The sequence below is a fragment of the Anomaloglossus baeobatrachus genome, chromosome 6, assembly GCF_048569485.1.
Source record: "Anomaloglossus baeobatrachus isolate aAnoBae1 chromosome 6, aAnoBae1.hap1, whole genome shotgun sequence".
In the NCBI taxonomy this organism is placed as follows: domain Eukaryota; kingdom Metazoa; phylum Chordata; class Amphibia; order Anura; family Aromobatidae; genus Anomaloglossus; species Anomaloglossus baeobatrachus.
This window is the reverse complement of record NC_134358.1, coordinates 565,840,914-565,854,442: the sequence shown is the minus strand read 5'-3', so window position 1 is coordinate 565,854,442 and position 13,529 is coordinate 565,840,914. Positions and strand designations below refer to the sequence as shown.

Here is a 13,529-nt window from a genome sequence, read left to right as displayed (position 1 = left end):
TTGGTGCGATTTTTAACCCTTCCACCCATTGACTTCATTATGACACTTTTCTGCCAGAAGATGCAGATTTGCGTGCGCACATGACAATAGGTTGGTACCAATCTGACCCACAATCCATCCAGAGGACACCGTTATGATGTCCACATACATGAGATCCACCATCAGCAGCTGAAGATCCACCATCAGCAGCTGAAGATCCACCATCAGCAGCTGAAGATCCACCATCAGCAGCTGAAGATCCACCATCAGCAGCTAAAGATCCACCATCAGCAGCTGAAGATCCACCATCAGCAGCTAAAGATCCACCATCAGCAGCTGAAGATCCACCATCAGCAGCTGAAGATCCACCATCAGCAGCTGAAGATCCACCATCAGCAGCTGAAGATCCACCATCAGCAGCCTCCTGACACTTTCCAGTTACCAATGGTAGAACAGAAACCTTCAGTGATCAGATCAGTACAAGTCTTTCTCTGATGGGAGCCGTGTTTACCAGGACACGCGGCAGAAGGAGCCGCACTCGGGGAAGCGGAGCACAACCAGCTGACGTCACCTTCCTGCACATAACAATGGAGATCCTGGCAGCTTTCACTGCGGCTACGCTGGCTTCAGATTAATGGGAAACGAGATGTTAATACTGGAACTGGGCACGTCCTTCCTACGCACTGGTGCGGACACCTGGGAAAAGCGTTAGATCTTGAGGCAGGAGAATCAGTGACCTCCACGTCATCAAGTCCCACCGGGGACCACAAACCTCTTCCTTCAGGATTGAGAAAGGATGAAAACGGTTCAGAACGACCAACAGAAGAAAACTATTCAGGGGGCATTTTAAAAAGGTGACCTGAACCCTTCCATGTGCTGATGAGGAGCAATAGACCAAAACAGGATTGTCCACAGGTGTCGGTCAGCGAGGTCTCCGCTTTCTCCATTGAGAGCAGTTGAAGGTTTGGCCGAGACCAGTGCAAGAGGGTATGAGGGGCAGGAATATTACCAAAACTTTCTCATCTCCAATCCACCCTGAATGTAGCAGCCAGGATCAGATTCCTCTCCAACCACTACACCGATGCCTCCACCCTGTACCAGAAATTACACTTGTTGCCCATCTGCTACTACATAGTCCAATATAAACTTCTGTCTCTCACCCGCAGTGCTGCACTGCCATACATCTCCTCCCTCATCTCTGTCTATCACCTACCCATCCATTCACAGTTCTGCACCTCCCTACATCTCCTCCTCATCTGTCTATAACCCCACCCATCCATCCACAGTTCTGTACCTCTCTACATCTCCTCCCTCATCTGTCTATAACCCCACCCATCCATCCACAGTTCTGTACCTCTCTACATCTCCTCCTCATCTGTCTATAGCCCTACCCATCCATCCACAGTTCTGCACCTCCCTACATCTCCTCCTCATCTGTCTATAACCCTACCCATCCATCCACAGTTCTGCACCTCCCTACATCTCCTCCTCATCTGTCTATAACCCTACCCCCTCCATCCACAGTTCTGTACCTCTCTACATCTCCTCCTCATCTGTCTATAACCCTACCCATCCATCCACAGTTCTGCACCTCCCTACATCTCCTCCCTCCTCTCTGTCTATACCCCTACCCATCCATCCACGGTTCTGCACCTCCCTACATCTCCTCCTCATCTGTCTATAACCCCAGCCATCCATCCACGGTTCTGCACCTCCCTACATCTCCTCCTCATCTGTCTATAACCCCACCCATCCATCCACAGTTCTGTACCTCTCTACATCTCCTCCTCATCTGTCTATAACCCCACCCATCCATCCACGGTTCTGCACCTCCCTACATCTCCTCCTCATCTGTCTATAACCCCAGCCATCCATCCACGGTTCTGCACCTCCCTACATCTCCTCCTCATCTGTCTATAACCCCACCCATCCATCCACAGTTCTGTACCTCTCTACATCTCCTCCTCATCTGTCTATAACCCCACCCATCCATCCACGGTTCTGCACCTCCCTACATCTCCTCCTCATCTGTCTATAACCCCAGCCATCCATCCACGGTTCTGCACCTCCCTACATCTCCTCCTCATCTGTCTATAACCCCACCCATCCACAGTTCTGTACCTCTCTACATCTCCTCCTCATCTGTCTATAACCCTACCCATCCATCCACAGTTCTGCACCTCCCTACATCTCCTCCCTCATCTCTGTCTATCACCTACCCATCCTCTCCACAGTTCTGCACCTCCCTACATCTCCTCCCTCATTTCTGTCTATCACCTACCCATCCTCTCCACAGTTCTGCACCTCCCTACATCTCCTCCCTCATTTCTGTCTATCACCTACCCATCCTCTCCACAGTTCTGCACCTCCCTACATCTCCTCCCTCATTTCTGTCTATCACCTACCCATCCTCTCCACAGTTCTGTACCCCCTACATCTCCTCCCTCATCTGTCTATAACTCCACCCATCCATTCACAGTTCTGCACCTCCCTACATCTCCTCCTCATCTGTCTATAACCCCACCCATCCATCCACAGTTCTGTACCTCTCTACATCTCCTCCCTCATCTGTCTATAACCCCACCCATCCATCCACAGTTCTGTACCTCTCTACATCTCCTCCTCATCTGTCTATAACCCTACCCATCCATCCACAGTTCTGTACCTCTCTACATCTCCTCCTCATCTGTCTATAACCCTACCCATCCATCCACAGTTCTGTACCTCTCTACATCTCCTCCCTCATCTGTCTATAACCCTACCCATCCATCCACGGTTCTGCACCTCCCTACATCTCCTCCCTCATCTGTCTATAACCCTACCCATCCATCCACAGTTCTGTACCTCTCTACATCTCCTCCTCATCTGTCTATAACCCTACCCATCCATCCACAGTTCTGTACCTCTCTACATCTCCTCCCTCATCTCTGTCTATAACCCCACCCATCCATCCACGGTTCTGCACCTCCCTACATCTCCTCCTCATCTGTCTATAACCCCAGCCATCCATCCACGGTTCTGCACCTCCCTACATCTCCTCCTCATCTGTCTATAACCCCACCCATCCATCCACGGTTCTGCACCTCCCTACATCTCCTCCTCATCTGTCTATAACCCTACCCATCCATCCCCAGTTCTGTACCTCTCTACATCTCCTCCCTCATCTGTCTATAACCCCACCCACCCATCCACAGTTCTGCACCTCCCTACATCTCCTCCTCATCTGTCTATAACCCTACCCATCCATCCACGGTTCTGCACCTCCCTACATCTCCTCCTCATCTGTCTATAACCCCACCCATCCATCCACGGTTCTGCACCTCCCTACATCTCCTCCTCATCTGTCTATAACCCCACTCATCCATCCACAGTTCTGCACCTCTCTACATCTCCTCCCTCATCTGTCTATAACCCTACCCATCCATCCCCAGTTCTGCACCTCCCTACATCTCCTGCTCATCTGTCTATAACCCCACCCATCCATCCCCAGTTCTGCACCTCCCTACATCTCCTGCTCATCTGTCTATAACCCCACCCATCCATCCCCAGTTCTGCACCTCCCTACATCTCCTGCTCATCTGTCTATAACCCCACCCATCCATCCACAGTTCTGCACTGCCCTACATCTCCTCCTCATCTCTGTCTATAACCCCACCCATCCATCCACAGTTCTGCACCTCCCTACATCTCCTCCTCATCTGTCTATAACCCCACCCATCCATCCCCAGTTCTGCACCTCCCTACATCTCCTGCTCATCTGTCTATAACCCCACCCATCCATCCACAGTTCTGCACTGCCCTACATCTCCTCCTCATCTCTGTCTATAACCCCACCCATCCATCCACAGTTCTGCACTGCCCTACATCTCATCCTCATCTCTGTGTATCACCCTACCCGTGCCTCAATTCCACTAATGACCTAAGACCAATATCTTCTATAATCAGAACCTCCCACTCCCATCTCCAAGACTTTTTGCAAGCTGCACCAAGCTACAACATACAACCTAGGACAATTCGATTAATTTCCAATACCCACAGTTTTAAGCATGCCCTAAAAATGCATTTTTTAGATTGGCTTATCACCTCTCACTTTTCTAGCTATTTAAGTTTTGCTCTTACAAAATCTTCCTCCGAACCTAGCCTTGTAGCATCAGTTTACACCCTCCATGCACTTAATAGCACTCTTTCGTGGTGTACAGGCAATGACAGCAGACCACATGGCCGCTATGTAGCCCATGAGTCGGGGGCCCTGTGTTAGCGCCCACACTGCCCTCCTTCCCGCCAGGCATTTTTCTTTCAACTGTATCGGAATCATGTATGCTGATATAGTTGAAAGCAAGGATGAAAGAGGGAGTGATCCACTGTGCGCTCCATCATTCCACCGCTGTGTCTCTGGTCTGACGTCTCAGCACAGCGGGGCGCAATGCTGTCACTACTGCGCGCCTGCTGCGCTGAGAGGTGCAGAGCTGCAGAACACATGCCACAGTGACCTGAGCAGCGGGGGAAAGAGGAGAGGTTAATATTATTTGTTTATTTTTTTGTTTTTTTTTAAGTCAATGAGTACACTGGTGGCCAGAGGGCATTATACTATATGGAGGACTATGTGGGGTGCAATATACTATAGGGATGAATATGGAGTGTCCATTATACAATATGGAGGACTACGGGGTGCATTATACTATATGGAGGACTATGGAGGCGTATTACACTAGGAGGGGTGAATTATATTATATGTAGGACTATGGACGAATACTAATATATGGAAGACTATGTATAGTACATTATACTATATGGAGGACTATGGGGTGTGCATTATACTATATGGGGGACTAAGAGGGGTACATTATACTATATGGAGGACTATGGAGGTACACTAATCTATGGAGGACTATGGGCTACATTATACTATAATGGAGGACTACGTGGGGTGCATTATACTATATGGAGGACTATGTGGGGTGCATTATACTATATGGAGGACTACGTGGGGTGCATTATACTATATGGAGGACTACGTGGGGTGCATTATACTATATGGAGGACTATGGAGGTGTATTATTGTACTGTATGGAGGACTATGGGGTGCATTATACTATATGGAGGTGTATTATTGTACTATATGGAGGACTATGGGGTGCATTATACTATATGGAGGACTATGGAAGTGTATTATACTATGAGGGGTGCATTATATGTAGGACTATGAAGGTAAGGTACACTAATATATGGAAGACTATGAGGGGTACATTATACTATATGGAGAACTATGGAGGTACACCAATATATGGAGGACTATTGGGTACATTATACTATATGGAGGACTATGGGATGTGCATTATACTATATGGAGGAATATGTGGGGTGCATTATACTATATGGAGCACTGTGTCGGGTGCATTATACTATATGGAGGAATTTATGGTGTGCATCATACTATATGGAGGACTATGGATGGTACATTATAATAAATAGAGGCTGGTGACCAGTTCATGCAGCGAGGTGTGAATCCCCCATTTATTATACTGACTGCGGACCAGACAATACAAGAACATTTTACCATTGACCGTTTGTGCCTCCCTAATTCCTCATAGTTTGCAGCTTGTCGGCAGGACCCTCACTCTTTTTGGTATCTGGGGAATGTGTTTATTCTGCAATGTCTTTGTCTGTCCATGTCCCCTTCAATATGTAAAGCGCTGCAGACTATGTTGGCACTATAGAAATAAAAATTATTTACCTAGACGATATTGCAGGTTCCTGTACCGCACATTGCCAACCCTAACCTCCCTGCTTTTTTTGTCCAACAAACAGCAAATATCCCCAATTTCGGCTTTGTCGGGGGCTCTGGGGGCTTCTGAGGGAGTAAGGCGTGATGGAGTGGAGCAGTGATCGGTCAGAGTCTGGTCCAGAGGTTAGCGGCTGCCTCCCCTCCCCGCTGGCATCCCTGGTACCTCTGGTGCCACGTCACGCTGCGATGGTGACACCCCTGTAATCAGAAGAGGAGACTCCAGCAGGCATGGGGTACGGATGTAGCCTCTGACCTGGGTCCTGGGAATTCCTTCGCAACATGTGAACGTAGCCTAAATGTCTTCTCATTTTGGCAATGAAAATGTAAACTTCTGCAGAGTAAAGATCACGGCCCCATGTTACCCCTCAGGCAGCGGCGCTGCACATTGCCCGGACCGCAGGCTCCCTGATGGATGACCACAATTCAGTGCGTGCATCTACATGTGGTCACAGGCAGGTATATCTGCTGTACAGTACACTGCATCTCCATACTCAGCAACATTGTATTATCCACTGTGCTGAGGAGTGTCTTTTCATATTACCATTATGTTACGTGCTGTATAGTAAACTGCCCCTCCACCCAGCACAGACTTGTATTATGTTCTTTACTGTGCACTACCTCTCCACCGAGTTGTACTAAGTGGTGTACAATACCTCTCAATTATCTGCCCCTCCATGCAACACAGATTTGTATTATCTGCTGTGCTCAGGATTGCCTCTCTATGATATAGTTACCCTTCTGTTACGTGCTGTATAGTAAACTGCCCCTCCACCCAGCACAGACTTGTATTAAATGCTTTACTGTGCACTACCTCTCCACTGAGTTGTACTATGTGGTGTATATTACATTACCTCTCTATTATCTGCTATACAATGCACTGCTCCTTCATGTTGAGCCAACTTATTATATCTGCCGTACAGTAGACTGCCTTTCCACACTGCACTGACTGTACTGTGCACTACCTCTCCATGCTGCACTGACTTGTTTCAGGGTTATTTTGCCCTTTGCAGGAGACAGACATGACATAGTGAAGCTAAAACAGAAAGGGTAGAGGAAACAAGAAATGTGTAACCCCTTTTTTGCTGCTTTGAGGGCAACTATTGTAAAAAGCCAAAGTTTGAGCTTTCAAGCACCAGGTGGGCCCCGCAGTGTGCAGAAATGACGAGGACAGGGCCCAAGTGCGCAGCGTGCAGAAATGACGAGGATAGGGCCCAAGTCCGCAGTGTGGTCGCTGGCTGTGACCTCGGGACGGATTAATGGCTCCGGATCGCAGCGTGATGTGGATGCCAGCATATAAATAATGTCCTGCACCTTCATCATCACATGAGCACAAAAATAACCACAGGACAAACTCATGGACGTCCGCCATACTCGAGGTGGCATCAGTGCCCAGAATTTATCATCAATGACGGTGAAGATAGTCTGCAGAATATATCTGCAAAAAAGTCAGTGGTGTAATGCTCTGCAGAGTATATCAATATATATATATCTGTCAGGAGGAGGAGAGGATGGAGCAAAGCTCTGCAGACAGGACAGGGGTGTACAGTCATATGAAAAGTTTGGGCGCCCCTATTAATGATAACCTTTTTTCTTTATAACAATTTGGGTTTTTGCTATTTCAGTTTCATATATCTAATAACTGATGGACTGAGTAACATTTCTGGATTGAAATGAGGTTTATTGTACTAACAGAAAATGTGCAATCCGCATTTAAACAAAATTTGACTGGTGCAAAAGTATGGGCACCTCAACATAAAAGTGACATTAATATTTTGTAGATCCTCCTTTTGCTGAAATCACAGCCTCTAGTCGCTTCCTGTAGCTGTTAATGAGTTCCTGGATCCTGGATGAAGGTAGATTTGACCATTCCTCTTTACAAAACAATTCCAGTTCAGGTAAGTTTGATGGTCGCCGAGCATGGACAGCCGCTTCACATCATCCCACAGATTTTCAATGATATTCAGGTCTGGGGACTGGGATGGCCATTCCAGAACATTGTAATTGTTCCTCTGAATGAATGCCTGAGTAGATTTGGAGCGGTGTTTTGGATCATTGTCTTACTGAAATATCCATCCCCTGCATAACTTCAACTTCGTCACTGATTCTTGCACATTATTGTCAAGAATCTGCTGATACTGAGTTGAATCCATGCGACCCTGAACTTTACCAAGATTCCCGGTGCCGGCATTGGCCACACAGCCCCAAAGCATGATGGAACCTCCACAAAATTTTACTGTGGGGAGCAAGTGCTTTTCTTGGAATGCCGTGTTTTTTTGCTTCCATGCACAACGCCCTCTTGTATGGCCAAACAACTCAATCTTTGTTTCATCAGTCCACAGGACCTTCTTCCAAAATGTACCTGGCTTGTCCAAATGTGCTTTTGCATACCTCAGGCGACTCTGTTTGTGGCGTGCTTGCAGAAACGGCTTCTTTCGCATCACTCTCCTATACAGCTTCTCCTTGTGCAACGTGCTCTGTATTGTTGACCGATGCACAGTGACACCATCTGCAGCAAGATGATGCTGCAGGTCTATGGAGGTGGTCTGTGGATTGTCCTTGACTGTTCTCACCATTCTTCTTCTCTGCCTTTCTGATATTTTTCTTGGCCTGCCACTTCTGGGCGTAACAAGAACTGTACCTGTGCTCTTCCATTTCCTTACTATGTTCCTCACAGTGGAAACTGACAGTTTAAATCTCTGAGACAACTTTTTGTACCTTCCCCTGAACAACTATCTTGAATAATCTTTGTTTTCAGATCATTTGTAGTTGTTTTGAGGAGCCCATGATGCCACTCTTCATAGGAGATTCAAATAGGAGAACAACTTGCAAGTGGCCACCTTAAATACCTTTTCTCATGATTGGATACACCTGCCTATGAAGTGCAAAGCTCAATGAGGTTACAAAACCAATTTAGTGCTTCAGTAAGTCAGTAAAAAGTAGTTAGGAGTGTTCAAATCAAGAAATTGATAAGGGTGCCCATACTTTTGCACCGGTCAAATTTTGTTTAAATGCGGATTGCACATTTTCTGTTAGTGCAATAAACCTCATTTCAATCCAGAAATATTCCTCAGTCCATCAGTTATTAGATATATGACACTGATATAGCAAAAACCCAAATTGTTATAAAGAAAAAAGGGTAACATTAATAGGGGTGCCCAAACTTTTTCATATGACTGTACATAGGACTGCAGGTGACATCTACTACATTATCTGCCCTCAGAGAGATATCACTGTGTTTTTCATATGACTGTATATAATATTCTGAAGATAATCACTTGGTATCTGTAAAGAGACAATGGGATATGAGCAATGCTCTGCAGAGAGCCGGACTCATGAAAGTTATTAGAAACGTCATCATTCCTATTGTGAGTCCAATAATGACAGCGAGACTCGGACCCTCACTAATGCACAGAGCAGCTACTCCCCAATACCCGGCCCCTCACTAATGCACAGAGCAGCTACTCCCCAATACTCGTCCCCTCACTAATGCACAGAGCAGCTACTCCCCAATACCCGTCCCCTCACTAATGCACAGAGCAGCTACTCCCCAATACTCGGACCCTCACTAATGCACAGAGCAGCTACTCCCCAATACTCGGCCCCTCACTAATGCACAGAGCAGCTACTGCCCAATACTCGTCCCCTCACTAATGCACAGAGCAGCTACTCCCCAATACCCGGCCCCTCACTAATGCACAGAGCAGCTACTGCCCAATACTCGGCCCCTCACTAATGCACAGAGCAGCAACTCCCCAATACTCGGCCCCTCACTAATGCACAGAGCAGCTACTCCCCAATACTCGGACCCTCACTAATGCACAGAGCAGCTACTCCCCAATACTCGGCCCCTCACTAATGCACAGAGCAGCTACTCCCCAATACTCGGCCCCTCACTAATGCACAGAGCAGCTACTCCCCAATACTCGGACCCTCACTAATGCACAGAGCAGCTACTCCCCAATACCCGGCCCCTCACTAATGCACAGAGCAGCTACTCCCCAATACCCGGCCCCTCACTAATGCACAGAGCAGCTACTGCCCAATACTCGTCCCCTCACTAATGCACAGAGCAGCTACTCCCCAATACCCGGCCCCTCACTAATGCACAGAGCATCTACTCCCTAATACTCGGCCCCTCACTAATGCACAGAGCAGCTACTCCCCAATACCCGGCCCCTCACTAATGCACAGAGCAGCTACTCCCCAATACTCGTCCCCTCACTAATGCACAGAGCAGCTACTCCCCAATACCCGGCCCCTCACTAATGCACAGAGCAGCTACTCCCCAATACTCGGACCCTCACTAATGCACAGAGCAGCTACTCCCCAATACTCGGCCCTTCACTAATGCACAGAGCAGCTACTCCCCAATACTCGGACCCTCACTAATGCACAGAGCAGCTACTGCCCAATACTCGGCCCCTCACTAATGCACAGAGCAGCTACTCCCCAATACTCGGCCCCTCACTAATGCACAGAGCAGCTACTCCCCAATACTCGGCCCCTCACTAATGCACAGAGCAGCTACTGCCCAATACTCGGACCCTTACTAATGCACAGAGCAGCTACTCCCCAATACTCGGCCCCTCACTAATGCACAGAGCAGCTACTCCCCAATACTCGGCCCCTCACTAATGCACAGAGCAGCTACTCCCCAATACTCGTCCCCTCACTAATGCACAGAGCAGCTACTCCCCAATACCCGGCCCCTCACTAATGCACAGAGCAGCTACTCCCCAATACTCGGACCCTCACTAATGCACAGAGCAGCTACTGCCCAATACTCGGCCCCTCACTAATGCACAGAGCAGCTACTCCCCAATACCCGGCCCCTCACTAATGCACAGAGCAGCTACTCCCCAATACTCAGCCCCTCACTAATGCACAGAGCAGCTACTCCCCAATACTCGGCCCCTCACTAATGCACAGAGCAGCTACTGCCCAATACTCGGCCCCTCACTAATGCACAGAACAGCTACTGCCCAATACTCGGCCCCTCACTAATGCACAGAGCAGCTACTCCCCAATACTCGGACCCTCACTAATGCACAGAGCAGCTACTCCCCAATACTCGGACCCTCACTAATGCACAGAGCAGCTACTGCCCAATACTCGGCCCCTCACTAATGCACAGAGCAGCTACTGCCCAATACTCGGCCCCTCACTAATGCACAGAGCAGCTACTCCCCAATACTCGGACCCTCACTAATGCACAGAGCAGCTACTCCCCAATACTCGGACCCTCACTAATGCACAGAGCAGCTACTGCCCAATACTCGGACCCTCACTAATGCACAGAGCAGCTACTCCCCAATACTCGGCCCCTCACTAATGCACAGAGCAGCTACTCCCCAATACTCGGCCCCTCACTAATGCACAGAGCAGCAACTCCCCAATACTCGGCCCCTTACTAATGCACAGAGCAGCTACTCCCCAATACTCGGCCCCTCACTAATGCACAGAGCAGCAACTCCCCAATACTCGGCCCCTCACTAATGCACAGAGCAGCTACTCCCCAATACTCGGCCCCTTACTAATGCACAAAGCAGCTACTCACCAATACTCGGCCCCTTACTAATGCACAAAGCAGCTACTCACCAATACTCGGACCCTTACTAATGCACAGAGGACTCACTAAACACACAGAGCACTTTCTCCTCTTATAAAGGGCATTCTCATGTTATTACATGGCTTAAATTAGTTAAACACCATGTAAATACGCAAGTTTGCAATGGACTTGCTTTTTCTATCTACTGTCATTCTTCTACAATGACAGCTTTTATCTTTCATAGTGTACAGCTGGTTTCTGTGGATCTCGGGGACTGGTTCCTGCCTACACTCTGGCCCAGTGTGCGCAGTGGTTACATTCCAAATGAGATGTTAACTAACATACAACTCCGATCTTTCCAGACCATTGATTTCTCTACACTAGAAATGTCAAAGAGGAGAACCTGTTCTGTCAGAAACCAGGAAGTGAGGAGACTGCATAGCTCTCAACTACTCAAGAGACAACTTGAGAATACCCCTTTAAAGATCAGTTACTCAAAAAATCCTCGTTAGTGCACAAAGCGCTAACTCACTTATTCAAAGAACAAAATCACTAATCGCCAAACTCAAAAATCCCACTACAAATAATAAAAAGGTGAAACGATGGCTCTTTCCGAGCCCAAGTATGCAGCACTTCAGCTTTGACAAGAAGCCGTTTTGAAGTGAGCACAGCAATGTTAGAAGCAGCTTTACATATAGTCAATCACTACAGACCATAAAGTAATGAACATGAAATTTAAACAGCAAATATTGATATAATTCACATACAAAAAAAATGTCAAAGTGACTAGCGCAGAAGTTTTCACACGTGCATCTAGAGTCTTGGGAAGATGTAGCCTAGGATTGTCTCCACTTGAGATAGTATTTAAGGGTCTACTTTCAGTTGTGTGGAACCGCCATGGGCACAAACATAGCCCATGCCTAGGCTAAAATTGCCATGGGGAAATTGGAGAATGACTGTCTTTATATCCCCCTATTTAGATGATGTATTGGAGGTACAGGGACAATATTTTCCTCATCTGGACTGGTACTATTGAGAAATGTACCAATTTTCATAAATTTTTTAATTCAATGGGTCCAGATAAACGCATTACATTGTCTACAGTTTAGTGGGTCCTAAATCCTAGAGGCGTTTGTGACCTATAATGACATCTAACTTGTCACGACAATAAACCCAAAGATAGGAACAATCTCCTGAGATATGAAAGTCACTACCATTCCAACATTTATGATTATTTTCCATATATCCAGTACCTCAAAGATAATGGGGGTATTCTCAGAGCAAGGACACCCCAAGAGACAAGCATAGGATATTGAGCGGTCCACATTCTTTCCAGGTACACTAATATTGAGAAGAATAATGTCACAATGTACTTTACACAAAGCCATAAAGTAGCGGTCATTGCATAGAAACACTGGCCTCGCTTTAAAAAGAGGACCTGTCACTTGCCACAAATATGTAACTTTTTGCAACCTGGTGCAAAATTTCAATGATCTGAATGTGGCATTCCTGAGGTATGCCCCCATCAGCAATGTATCTACACTGATGAGCAAAAGGGTAACAATGTTTGGAACTTGTCTTTCAGGCTCCATATCTCACCATCCTCTACAGCTTTGAGCGCGAGATGACCTTCATTTTAGAGACAATAATATTGGTTATCTCATACATAAATGTGACTTGCAGCGATTTAGCATATGATTAGTTATACAGATTCTTGTCACGTCACTGCATTGTTACGGTTTTGCTCCTGTATACTACAGATTACAACCTGTTTTCACATTTACGAATAGTTCAGTCTTTTATTAGGTTGACTCCAAAGTGAAAGGTCACTGGTGTGAATCAAAGACCAGCCATGAAGAAGATTTCTCAAGAAAAAAAATAGACACAGCCTCATCCAGCTCATCGATAGCGGTTTCTTGGCCAAGAAAATTGCCAAACTGCATCATATGAGGCCATGACAGATGGAAGAATATGAAATGAAGTCCGGCAATCCAATCAAAAGCCAAGAGGTGACGTCCAGGCGAAATATCGGAGTCCACAAGTCGCTCATCACAAGGTCTATCAGTTCTGGAGACACCCGGCAGTGGAGGCGGCTCGTCTGCTCCATAATGGTGACATCACAGACGGCCATGCACCGAGCTACGTGCGTTACACAAGTCTGGAATGGTGGCCCGAAAAAAGGGGAAGAAGCCGCAACTCCAATATCATAAGAAACGT

At 47.2% G+C, this 13,529-nt stretch overlaps 1 protein-coding gene across 7 annotated transcripts in view; it reads right to left on the bottom strand.

The window, feature by feature from the left end:
• Nucleotides 1–13,529, bottom strand: part of NOS3 (nitric oxide synthase 3) — a 176,204-nt gene that overhangs the window by 33,828 nt on the left and 128,847 nt on the right. The window lies entirely within an intron of this gene.